Raw genomic sequence first — 13499 nt, forward strand, 5'->3', positions numbered from 1 at the left:
TAACAACACCTATTCCCCACATGGAATTATTTACAATGAGCCACGTTTCAATTTTTTCCATAGAGCGGTTTTCGAGATATAGAGGTGCAACGTTTTTCGGTTTTTCCAAGATGACGCATGTAACACATGACCCATGACGTCATGATTGTCATTAAAATATTCTAAAGGTGGAGGCACTCCTATGGTGAAAATTTCATGTCCATCAGACCAACGGTTGCTGAATTTATTAAATAATGATCGGATAAGTGTTGTATTTGTCGAATTATAACGTCATAACGAAGGCACCGATGACATCATCATTAACATATCTTATTCCCCATGGGGAGTCGGTGACAATGAGCCAGGTCTCCATTTTTTCCATGGAGTGGTTTCAGAGATATAGAGGTGCGAAGTGTTTCCAAGATGGCGCCTGTACCACGTGACCTATGACGTCATAATAATCGATGAAATATTCTACAGGAGGCCCTCCTATCGTAAAAATTTCGTGTCAATCGGACCAAGAATTGCAGAGAAAAAAATTCATACTGATCGAATCAAGCGTTGTACTTGTCGAATTATGACGTCATAACTAAAGTACCGATGACATCATCATGAACATATCTTATTCCTCAAGCGGAGTAGTTGCCAATAAGCCATATGTCAATTTTTTTCATTGAGCGGTTTGGGAGATATAGAGGTGTAACTGTTTTCCAAGATGGCGCCTGTACCACGTGACCTATGATGTCATAATATTCATTAAAGTATTCTACAGGAGGAGGCCCTCCTATGGTGAAAATTTCATGCCAATCGGACCAACGGTTGTTGAGAAAATGAATTTTTAAATGCAGACACGGCACACACTAACTACTGCAGACACGTACATACGTACTGGAATGCTTAACCCCGCTTTTCGCTTCGCGAGCGCAGGGTAACAATGAAGCGGACGTGACCATTCACGAAGCGGTGAGACAGGAAATAGGAAACGGAAAGACACCAGAGAACAAGACACAATCGTTCCATTTATGTGGATAATAAGTACTGTATATATACACAAAGAATTAAGTTAAGCACCCCCCCCCGTTTTTTTACAACCTCGCACATTACAAGTTTGTTGTCGTCAAAACAGTGTAATATACCCATGATATTGCTATATTTTCTGGAGAAGTGATATTATGGTCACATAAAAACATAACAATCATGCCGTTTTCAATATTTTATTCTGAATAATTTAAGGTGAAATATTTTGGGAATTTTAGGCATATTTTCACCTCAATTTAAGTATGGAGCTATAGGTCCATCACGGACAGTGTGGATGACGTTTATGTTTTCTAACGTACAGTCATTGTTCTGAGAAGACCTCTAGCGATCTTTGCGTCAATAACGTGTGTAGGACCCACGTGATCGGATCACTGACTCAACCAATCACTTTTTTTCACTTTGATCACTCAATTTCATCAATGGATAATTGCTAATGTCATACCAATCATTATTTGATCTCACATACCTTAGAATATATGCCAATGTATACATATACACAAAGAATATATATTAGGGGGTGCTTACCTTAATTCGTTGTGTAGGGGTGCTTAACTTAATTATTTGTGTATATGATTAGTAAGAAAATATCATTTGTCTCCCTCTTCCCCTATGATCCTCTATCAGTCTGTAAGCCTACTCTCCCTCTGCCATCTATATGTCTCCCTCTTCCCCTATGATCCTCTATCAGCCTGTAAGCCTACTCTCCATCTGCCATCAATATGTCTCCCTCTTCCCCAATGATCCTCTATCAGTCTGTAAGCCTACTCTCCCTCAGCCATCTATATGTCTCCCTCTTACGCTATGATCCTCTATCAGCCTGTAAGCCTACTCTCCCTCTGCCACCAATATGTCTTCCTCTTCCCCTATGATCCTCTATCAGCCTGTAAGCCTACTCTCCCTCTGCCATCTATATGTCTCCCTCTTCCCCTATGATCCTCTATCAGTCTGTAAGCCTACTCTCCCTCTGCCATCTATTTGTCTCCCTCTTCCCCTATGATCCTCTATCAGCCTGTAAGCCTACTCTCCCTCTGCCATCAATATGTCTTCCTCTTCCCCTATGATCCTCTATCAGTCTGTAAGCCTACTCTCCCTCTGCCATCTATATGCCTCCCTCTTCCCCTATGATCCTCTATCAGTCTGTAAGCCTACTCTCCCTCTGCCATCTATATGTCTCCCTCTTCCCCTATGATCCTCTATCAGCCTGTAAGCCTACTCTCCCTCTGCCATCAATATGTCTCCCTCTTCCCCTATGATCCTCTATCAGCCTGTAAGCCAACTCTCCCTCTGCCATCAATATGTCTTCCTCTTCCCCTATGATCCTCTATCAGTCTGTAAGCCTACTCTCCCTCTGCCATCAATATGTCTCCCTCTTCCCCAATGATCCTCTATCAGTCTGTAAGCCTACTCTCCCTCTGCCATCTATATGTCTCCCTCTTCCCCTATGATCCTCTATCAGCCTGTAAGCCTACTCTCCCTCTGCCATCAATATGTCTCCCTCTTCCCCAATGATCCTCTATCAGCCTGTAAGCCTACTCTCCCTCTGCCATCTATATGTCTCCCTCTTCCCCTATGATCCTCTATCAGCCTGTAAGCCTACTCTCCCTCAGCCATCTATATGTCTCCCTCTTCCCCTATGATCCTCTATCAGCCTGTAAGCCTACTCTCCCTCTGCCATCTATTTGTCTCCCTCTTCCCCTATGATCCTCTATCAGCCTGTAAGCCTACTCTCCCTCAGCCATCTATATGTCTCCCTCTTCCCCTATGATCCTCTATCAGCCTGTAAGCCTACTCTCCCTCTGCCATCTATTTGTCTCCCTCTTCCCCTATGATCCTCTATCAGCCTGTAAGCCTACTCTCCCTCTGCCATCAATATGTCTTCCTCTTCCCCTATGATCCTCTATCAGTCTGTAAGCCTACTCTCCCTCTGCCATCAATATGTCTCCCTCTTCCCCTATGATCCTCTATCAGTCTGTAAGCCTACTCTCCCTCTGCCATCTATTTGTCTCCCTCTTCCCCTGTGATCCTCTATCAGTCTGTAAGCCTACTCTCCCTCTTCCCCTATGATCCTCTATCAGTCTGTAAGCCTACTCTCCCTCTGCCATCTATTTGTCTCCCTCTTCCCCTATGATCCTCTATCAGCCTGTAAGCCTACTCTCCCTCAGCCATCTATATGTCTCCCTCTTCCCCTATGATCCTCTATCAGCCTGTAAGCCTACTCTCCCTCTGCCATCTATTTGTCTCCCTCTTCCCCTATGATCCTCTATCAGCCTGTAAGCCTACTCTCCCTCTGCCATCAATATGTCTTCCTCTTCCCCTATGATCCTCTATCAGTCTGTAAGCCTACTCTCCCTCTGCCATCAATATGTCTCCCTCTTCCCCTATGATCCTCTATCAGCCTGTAAGCCTACTCTCCCTCTGCCATCTATATGTCTCCCTCTTCCCTTGTGATCCTCTATCAGTCTGTAAGCCTACTCTCCCTCAGCCATCTATATGTCTCCCTCTTCCCCTATGATCCTCTATCAGCCTGTAAGCCTACTCTCCCTCTGCCATCAATATGTCTCCCTCTTCCCAAATGATCCTCTATCAGTCTGTAAGCCTACTCTCCCTCTGCCATCAATATGTCTTCCTCTTCCCCTATGATCCTCTATCAGTCTGTAAGCCTACTCTCCCTCTGCCATCAATATGTCTCCCTCTTCCCCTATGATCCTCTATCAGCCTGTAAGCCTACTCTCCCTCTGCCATCTATATGTCTCCCTCTTCCCAAATGATCCTCTATCAGCCTGTAAGCCTACTCTCCCTCTGCCATCTATATGTCTCCCTCTTCCCCTGTGATCCTCTATCAGTCTGTAAGCCTACTCTCCCTCTGCCATCAATATGTCTCCCTCTTCCCCTATGATCCTCTATCAGCCTGTAAGCCTACTCTCCCTCTGCCATCTATATGTCTCCCTCTTCCCCTGTGATCCTCTATCAGTCTGTAAGCCTACTCTCCCTCAGCCATCTATATGTCTCCCTCTTCCCCTATGATCCTCTATCAGCCTGTAAGCCTACTCTCCCTCTGCCATCAATATGTCTCCCTCTTCCCAAATGATCCTCTATCAGTCTGTAAGCCTACTCTTCCTCAGCCATCTATATGTCTCCCTCTTCCCCTGTGATCCTCTATCAGTCTGTAAGCCTACTCTCCCTCTGCCATCTACAGCTTCTCCATGAGGCTACATTTCTGTATTTGAAGAAAAATCTATACTTTAATATTGAAAAGTGAATAAGCGTTTGCATATTTCTGGACGACTCTGCATTGCATCTTGTTCGTCGAAGTCCCAGAATGCACCACGTAAGTGTGTTGGATGGATTGACCTTTGAAATCAAGGAGAAAAAAAATCAACATCTTAAATGCGGCAAAATCATTTCACTGCTTGATCCTATATTGATCCCATACTGACACAGCAACAAAATCTTTTCATTTATGATGCTTTCTTGGAAACGTTTTCATGCATTGACGACACAATAAACATTTGGTCACATATTAATGGGTTAGGGGGTTAGGGGGTGAGTGAGAGGATGGAAGAAGATAAAGGAAAATTGGGAGGACATAGGAACAGGGTAAGGAGGTTGGGATAGTTCGGATCAAGGGGAAAAGGGTAAATTTAACAGTCAGTGCTTGAATAATTAGGAAATGTTTCCTTTTTACGGACGAAGCTTGTCGGGCAATGCTGTTTGGAATCGCGTTTGTCCGTATGTATGTATGTATGTATGTATAATGTATATATGTATGTATAATGTATATATGTATGTATAATGTATGTATGTATGTATGTATAATGTATGTAATTATGTCTGTATGTATAATATATGTATGTATGTATAATGTATATATGTATGTATAATGTATGTATAATGTATGTAATCATGTATAATGTATGTATGTATAATATATATATGTATGTATAATATATGTAATTATGTATGTATGTATAATATATGTATGTTTGTATAATGTATGTATAATGTGTATATGTATGTATAATGTATATATGTATGTATAATGTATGTAATTATGTATAATGTATGTATGTATAATGTATATATGTATGTATAATGTATGTAATTATGTATAATGTATGTATGTATAATATATATATGTATGTATAATATATGTAATTATGTATGTATGTATAATATATGTATGTATGTATAATGTATATATGTATGTATAATGTATGTAATTATGTATAATGTATGTATGTATAATGTATATATGTATGTATAATGTATGTAATTATGTATAATGTATGTATGTATAATATATATATGTATGTATAATATATGTAATTATGTATGTATGTATAATATATGTATGTATGTATAATGTATATATGTATGTATAATGTATGTAATTATGTATAATGTATGTATGTATAATGTATATATGTATGTATAATGTATGTAATTATGTATAATGTATGTATGTATAATGTATATATGTATGTATAATGTATGTAATTATGTATAATGTATGTATGTATAATATATATATGTATGTATAATATATGTAATTATGTATGTTTGTATAATATATGTATGTATGTATAATGTATATATGTATGTATAATGTATGTAATCATGTATAATGTATGTATGTATAATATATATATGTATGTATAATATATGTAATTATGTATGTATGTATAATATATGTATGTATGTATAATATATGTATGTATGTATAATGTGTATATGTATGTATAATGTATATATGTATGTATAATGTATGTAATTATGTATAATGTATGTATGTATAATGTATATATGTATGTATAATGTATGTAATTATGTATGTATGTATAATATATGTATGTATGTATAATGTATATATGTATGTATAAATAATGTATATATATGTATGTATAATGTATATATAATATATGTATGTATGTATAATGTATATATGTATAATGTATATATGTATGTATAATGTATGTATGTATGTATAACATATGTATGTATGACTGTATGTATAATGTATATATGTATGTATAATGTATATATGTATGTATAATGTATATATGTATGTACAATGTATATATGTATGTATAATGTATATATGCATGCATAATGTATACATGTATGTATAATGTATGTATGTATTATGTATGTATGTATAATGTATATATGTATGTATACTGTATATATGTATGTATAATGTATGTAATTATGTATGTATGTTTAATATATGTATGTATGTATAATGTATATATGTATGTATAATGTATGTAATTATGTATGTATGTATAATATATTGTTACGGACACGACTTAGATGTTGCTTGACCGAGCGGAATGGCCGCCGTGTTCGCACAGGTTACCCGATTCCACTCGAACGTTGACTAAGTCGCGCTATGCTAAATCAATGATGGAAAGGACACAACGGCTGGGTTAAATGACACGACACCAGGGGTACAGTTCTCAAGACCTCCGGAGGAGGTTATAATATGGGTTTGCAGAATGTTTAGATTACACGGACAAGAGGTACAGCACAGGAAGGTGGGCACTTAAACACGGTCTTATCTTAGCCCCGACAGACCACAGATAAATGGGACAAGACTGACTCACACAGGGATTGATGGCAAGGAGGGGCAGGCAGTCGATGGCTCAAGGTGCACCTTGGCTCAGGGGCAGAATCGACCCGGTCCGGTCCAAAGAGGCGGGAGGTATCCAGCGCTTGGAGGTGGCGACTTCTTTCTCCAAGCTGGGGGCGCATCTGACGTCACCTCCGTCTTCCTGTGCATATCCAGCGGGGAGTGACACGCCCTTGGCTCGTTAGCTCCGCCCCAGATGGAATCGGTCCGCCGCTTCTTATTGGGTGCGGGGGGTTATCGGGCTCCGCCCTTGACGAGGAGCTGACAGTCAGCCCTGCGTGGTAACCCCGTCGGAGCACATGGTCAATGGCGGCTAACCAAGCCGGAGTGAGGACGCGCACTCCCTGCGCCGCTGTTGTTGTTGTTGGTGTTGTTGTTTCAGGAGGAAGAGATGCGGGGAGGTATTGGGAGGTCCTAAACTTACTAACGGTGCCATACAATCACATTCTGGTGCAACGAAGAGTCAGAATTAATGGAAACGAGTCCTTAACTGACATAGACTAAGAATAACTAGCAAGATGTCCTATAGTTGTCTACGTGAGATGCGGTGAACCTGGGCACGACATTTAATGGGGGAAAAAGGGGAAGGTCGGGGCTACAGAGTGTTGTTTACAGACAATGGGACTAGGGAATGGGGGATTGGGGATAGTTGGGGAGTATTGGGGAAATAGGGGAATATTTACAAGCGGATATGGATGGAGGCCAAATCCCATATCCGCAACATTGCACCCTTCTCTACCTCGGGGCGTCCCGACCCGATAAATCTTTACCTACTTTAGTGTGGCACTCAGATGTAGTTCCCTCTACTATTAACTCTACCCTGAGTGCGACAGTTTTACAGATGTTCACAAATGAGTAAATATGTCCCCCTGCGACGTTGCACCCTTCTCCTCACAGAAACACACCCACAGGATAACCGAATCGCGGAAAGAATCCTCAAACTAAACATACAGCCGGTAGGGAGCATTATTTACACAAGACTACACTGATATTTACACTACGATCCAGGACCTGTTTTTGGAGGAACACATGCAGATGTTATGCATAGAGAGAGCACGCATGCCAGCATCGATACACCAACCCACGAGTGCTCTGTGGCCCTACGGCCTTTAATAATGTTCAGAGCACCCCGTTCAAGCACCAAAAGCACCACCCCATCACACAGTCAGCACCATCCGGTGCACCAATAAAGTGTTCAACAATCACCGGTGGTGTCGCAGCCGGCCTATCTTCTGCCGCTGGTCTTGCCTTCATGTGGTGCACTTGGCCTTCTTGCTTCTTTAAAAATAAAGAAAGGCGCCAACCGCGTCCATTTCTGTATTGTGGTGTCAGGGGGCCAACTATTAGTGGTTCACCTGTATGGCATAGGTGCCACGTTGACCCATAGGTCCATCCACGGGTGGTGCTTGCCCGCAAGAGACTGCGGTCCATGGTGGGCGGCCACAAAAATTGCGGTCCATATGGTGTATCGATCCCGGCAGCAAGCAGCGAAAGTGCAGGCCCACAACTGCGGAGCCAGCACCTCTCTCTCCTCTCTCTCTGCCCCAAAGCCAGATCCTCGGAGGTGGGAGACAAAAGAAAAGACAAGTGAGTAAGGTGGTAAGGGCGCAAAAGTGCACGCAACATTAGGTAATGCACACTAGGGGCACATGGGAACCAGGTGAGACAGGTACGTTACTACCGTACGCCCCCCCCCCCCCCACCAGGTAACCTACATTGCCCCTCCCTTACCCCTTACTGTATCCACAAAACACAACACTACCCATAAACATCTACTTTACAAATCAACAAACGTCCCTACTGTCTTCCCCGTTCCTCCCATAAACCAAATTCGTCTTCTCTCCCTCCTAACCAATCAAATTTGCCATTTTCAACTCTCATCAAAATTTGCCATCTCCAACTCAACATCATAATTTGCCATCACCAATTCATCATCAGTCCCTCCTAGGGAGGGAGAGATGGAATCACCCCAATGTCTCATCCACGTCGTGATGCGTCTCACAAATCCAACAGCAATTCTCCTTTCCTGCACACAGAACAAAGAAAACACAGGTGTGGAGTCATCATCACCACAGGTAAGTGGCTGCGTATGGTGCGACAGGTTCATCAATCCTAACTATTTCCTAAATGACTTTAACAACTTTACATTACCCGGGGTCTTTCTCCTGCCAAACCATTGGCCCTCTTACACTATGGGTTCTAAAAACCAATTCCCATTGACCAAACTGTGGTGCTTTTCAATTTGGGGTCTCACTCCCCCGATTCATCTCCCGGTGCCCTCGCACAATTTCTGGGCCGCGACGTGTAGCTCTCCCAGCAGGTCTACCCACCTGCACACCTCCACCACTGCAGTTGCCTCCGAGCTTACCTGCTCCTTACCCTAACCTAACTACCTGGGGAAGGCCCTCTGGCGCTCTCCCCACTCGGTGCCCTCTCTGGCACTGGGCTACCCGGGTCCGTCCTCCGGATCCTCAGGCCCCATCCACAACTCTACCGGCTCCCAGAGCCCACCTGCGGCCTCACCTGGCCGACATCCTCACAGTGGTGGAGTGCCCAATCAACTACACACACTAACAGGCTACACGCCCAGCCATTTCCACAACACTAATGCACCCATCCACAATACCATTCTGCAACCGCACCACAAATGCCAATATCCAACCACAATTTACCTATACCCTCTACCTAACACTTACACTACCCGCCCCGGGTACTCGTGAAAGGGGTCCACTCTTCCCCCATCCACACCTTCGCACCATGCACACCACTCCGTACCACTTACTCCAACTCTCTCCACACACCTGTACTTGCACACCTGTGCTCTCACTCTTGGTGCCGCCTGCACCCTTCTCTCCCCAAGCGCATTCGCGCTGATCCACAACACTCACTACTCACACACTGCTCCACACACCTGTCCAGTTGCACACCTGTGCAATCACACCTGTTCAATTCTCAACCACACGGCATCATCTCATCTAACTACTCCCCTCTGAAACTTGCGCTTCCCAGTCGCCCCTTTAAACTATTGCGCTCCCTCGTCATTATCATCCACACTAAACTACCTGCGTCCCCACTACAGGTATCAGTCACTATCTAAACCTTAACGTTACCTAATGTCATCTTCGCTAGATCCCTACAATATAACCTAACCCACCCGGGCTAGTTTTCACTGCCATACACCCCCTCATCTATTGCGCATTTGCCCCACATGGGAAGGGTGGCAGGGATGCCACCCTTACCCACCGTCATACGGCGCGAGTGGGACCTTGTGGGACCACCTCGTATGTGAGTCCTTGCCCGCCTGCCGGACCCCGTGTGTCGCCCCTTGCGGGGTCAGCGCGGGGCCGAACCGGCCGGGCCCCCACAGTACATTACCCCCAAGGGGCTCTCGTGCCTCCCCGGTCCCTCCAACAACTACCCCTGTTGGTGTCGATGCATGGGTCACACCTCCGCAACCCGCTACCCATTCCATACCACCACAACCTTGCTCACCCACACCTCGCACCTCTCGTTCCATACCCTCCGGACCAGCCATACACCTCACTCTTGGCCTCTCACGAACATCCGGGTCTATCTCGAACCCCAAGCTTATTAAATCACCTGGCGCATCATACGCACGACCATATTGGTCACCACTTACACCAGGTCCTCTTTCTCTTCGCTTCTCCTCCATCACCTGCGAATCCCTCATCCGGTTAATGAGCACATCATCACGATCCGAACACAGACTTTGGACCAATTCTTTTACTTCCTCCTTTATCTCTTTCTTATCCTCTCTCCGTCGCTTTTTAATTTCGCTCACCCCTTCTTCCACTTCTTCTAATTTCTGCTTCACCTCCTTCATCTCCTCGTGCGCCCCTTTAAGTTCTTCCTCTAACTCCACTTTATTTTTTTCTATGTGCTCCCGCACCTCCCGCTCTTTAACCTCCATCACCTCTACCACTTTGTTCATTTTCCTCGTCAGGTCCTCATGTACCGTCTGACACTCTTTTTAAATTACCCCTACGTCCTTTTTCATCTCCTTCTGTGTCGATTTTAAACCCTCTATTACCGCTGTGTTCTTCTTTACCTGGTCCCCCAACTCCTTTTGTCCCACTGTCAGTTGTTCTACTCCCAGCGTCAACTCCTCTATACCACCTTGCAATTTTACAGTCCCCTTTCTCACCTCCTTCTCCATGCGCTCCTTACAGTGCCTCACCTCCTCGCGCACTCCTCCGACCTCCTCACTCACACCTCTACTGATCTCTTCTCCCATCACTTGCATCTCCTGCCCAGATGCCACCCTCATCTGCTCCATTTCCTCCCTGTGAGCATCCAGTTTGGTTTCTACCCCCATTCTGACCCCCTCTATCTGCTGCCCCATTTGTTTAACTTCCCTTTCCGCTTGGTCCCTCATGTCCCTCAATTTGCCTTCCATACTGTTTTCTAACCCCTCTAACCCCTTTTTCATCCCTTCCATTTGATTCTCCTGAACGGCCATTCTGTTTTCTACCCCCATTAACCCCTCCTATATTTCCCCTAATCTATTGTCTAATCCCTCTATTCTACTCCCTAACCCCCCGATCTGGGCCCCCATGTCATCCCTCAATTTCTCGCTATTGGACCCCATTTGGCCCTCCAATCGCTCACCCTGAGCATCCATCCGGTTCCCCATTACCCCCATTTGGCCCTCCAATCGCTCACCCTGAGCATCCATCCGGTTCCCCATTACCCCCATTTGGCTTCCCATTACCCCCATTTGGTTTCCCATTACCCCTAATTGCTCACTCTGAGCCCTCATTTCCTCCCTCATTTTCTCGCTATTCTGGGCCATAAGGGCCTTCATTTGTATGAAAAAAAGGTCCAAATCTACCAGCGGCGCTACTACGGTCGCGGGCGTGGGCGCCGTGGCCATGTGCGAGGCGCCATTTTGCGCGCCCGTAACCTCGTGCGCGACGACGCCATTTTGCGACCCTGCTACCCTCACTGCTTCGCTCTCCTCATGTCCCTCATTTTGGTCCTGGATCGACCCTGCCTCACTCTCCTCTACCGGAACCCAGCCGTCTTGGTCTGCCATAGCGCGACTTTCAAAATTCGGGTTTTTATTTTTTTTTGTAAAACACAATTAAATTTCGCCGTTATAATTTCGAGCGCGTGAAACGCGCTCCGGGACCGATCCCACTTCCCGACACCAATTGTTACCCTAATAGTACAATTGGTGTTCCAAAATTTGGGCCTAACAAATTTAGTCCCAGGTCCGAATCCAACTCCTGACAACAATTGTTACGGACACGACTTAGATGTTGCTTGACCGAGCGGAATGGCCGCCGTGTTCGCACAGGTTACCCGATTCCACTCGAACGTTGACTAAGTCGCGCTATGCTAAATCAATGATGGAAAGGACACAACGGCTGGGTTAAATGACACGACACCAGGGGTACAGTTCTCAAGACCTCCGGAGGAGGTTATAATATGGGTTTGCAGAATGTTTAGATTACACGGACAAGAGGTACAGCACAGGAAGGTGGGCACTTAAACACGGTCTTATCTTAGCCCCGACAGACCACAGATAAACGGGACAAGACTGACTCACACAGGGATTGATGGCAAGGAGGGGCAGGCAGTCGATGGCTCAAGGTGCACCTTGGCTCAGGGGCAGAATCGACCCGGTCCGGTCCAAAGAGGCGGGAGGTATCCAGCGCTTGGAGGTGGCGACTTCTCTCTCCAAGCTGGGGGCGCATCTGACGTCACCTCCGTCTTCCTGTGCATATCCAGCGGGGAGTGACACGCCCTCGGCTCATTAGCTCCGCCCCAGATGGAATCGGTCCGCCGCTTCTTATTGGGTGTGGGGGGTTACCGGGCTCCGCCCTTGACGAGGAGCTGACAGTCAGCCCCTGCGTGGTAACCCCGTCGGAGCACATGGTCAATGGCGGCTAACCAAGCCGGAGTGAGGACGCGCACTCCCCGCACCGCTGTTGTTGTTGGTGGTGTTGTTGTTTCAGGAGGAAGAGATGCGGGGAGGTATTGGGAGGTCCTAAACTTACTAACGGTGCCATACAATCACATTCTGGTGCAACGAAGAGTCAGAATTAATGGAAACGAGTCCTTAACTGACATAGACTAAGAATAACTAGCAAGATGTCCTATAGTTGTCTACGTGAGATGCGGTGAACCTGGGCACGACATTTAATGGGGGAAAAAGGGGAAGGTCGGGGCTACAGAGTGTTGTTTACAGACAATGGGACTAGGGAATGGGGGATTGGGGATAGTTGGGGAGTATTGGGGAAATAGGGGAATATTTACAAGCGGATATGGATGGAGGCCAAATCCCATATCTGCAACAATATGTATGTATGTATAATGTATATATGTATGTATAATGTATATATGTATGTATAATGTATATATGTATGTACAATGTATATATGTATGTATAATGTATATATTTATGCATAATGTATACATATATGTATAATGTATGTATGTATTATGTATGTATGTATAATGTATATATGTATGTATTATGTATGTATGTATGTATAATATATGTATGTATGTATAATGTATATATGTATGTATAATGTATATATGTATGTATAATGTATATATAATGTATATATGTGTGTACAATGTATATATATATGTATAATGTATATATGTATGCATAATGTATACATGTATGTATAATGTATGTATGTATTATGTATGTATGTATAATGTATGTATGTATAATGTATATATGTATGTATGTCTGGATGTACATGTGTATGTATTTACGGTATGTCCCTTCCTTCGACATTTTGCGTGTTTATTCCCCTTAAAATTCGTTTTCTCTGCAACTGTTGGTCCGATTGACATGAAATTTTTGATG

This window comes from Myxine glutinosa, chromosome 4, assembly GCF_964187855.1.
Source record: "Myxine glutinosa chromosome 4, kmMyxGlut1.1, whole genome shotgun sequence".
NCBI lineage: Eukaryota > Metazoa > Chordata > Myxini > Myxiniformes > Myxinidae > Myxine > Myxine glutinosa.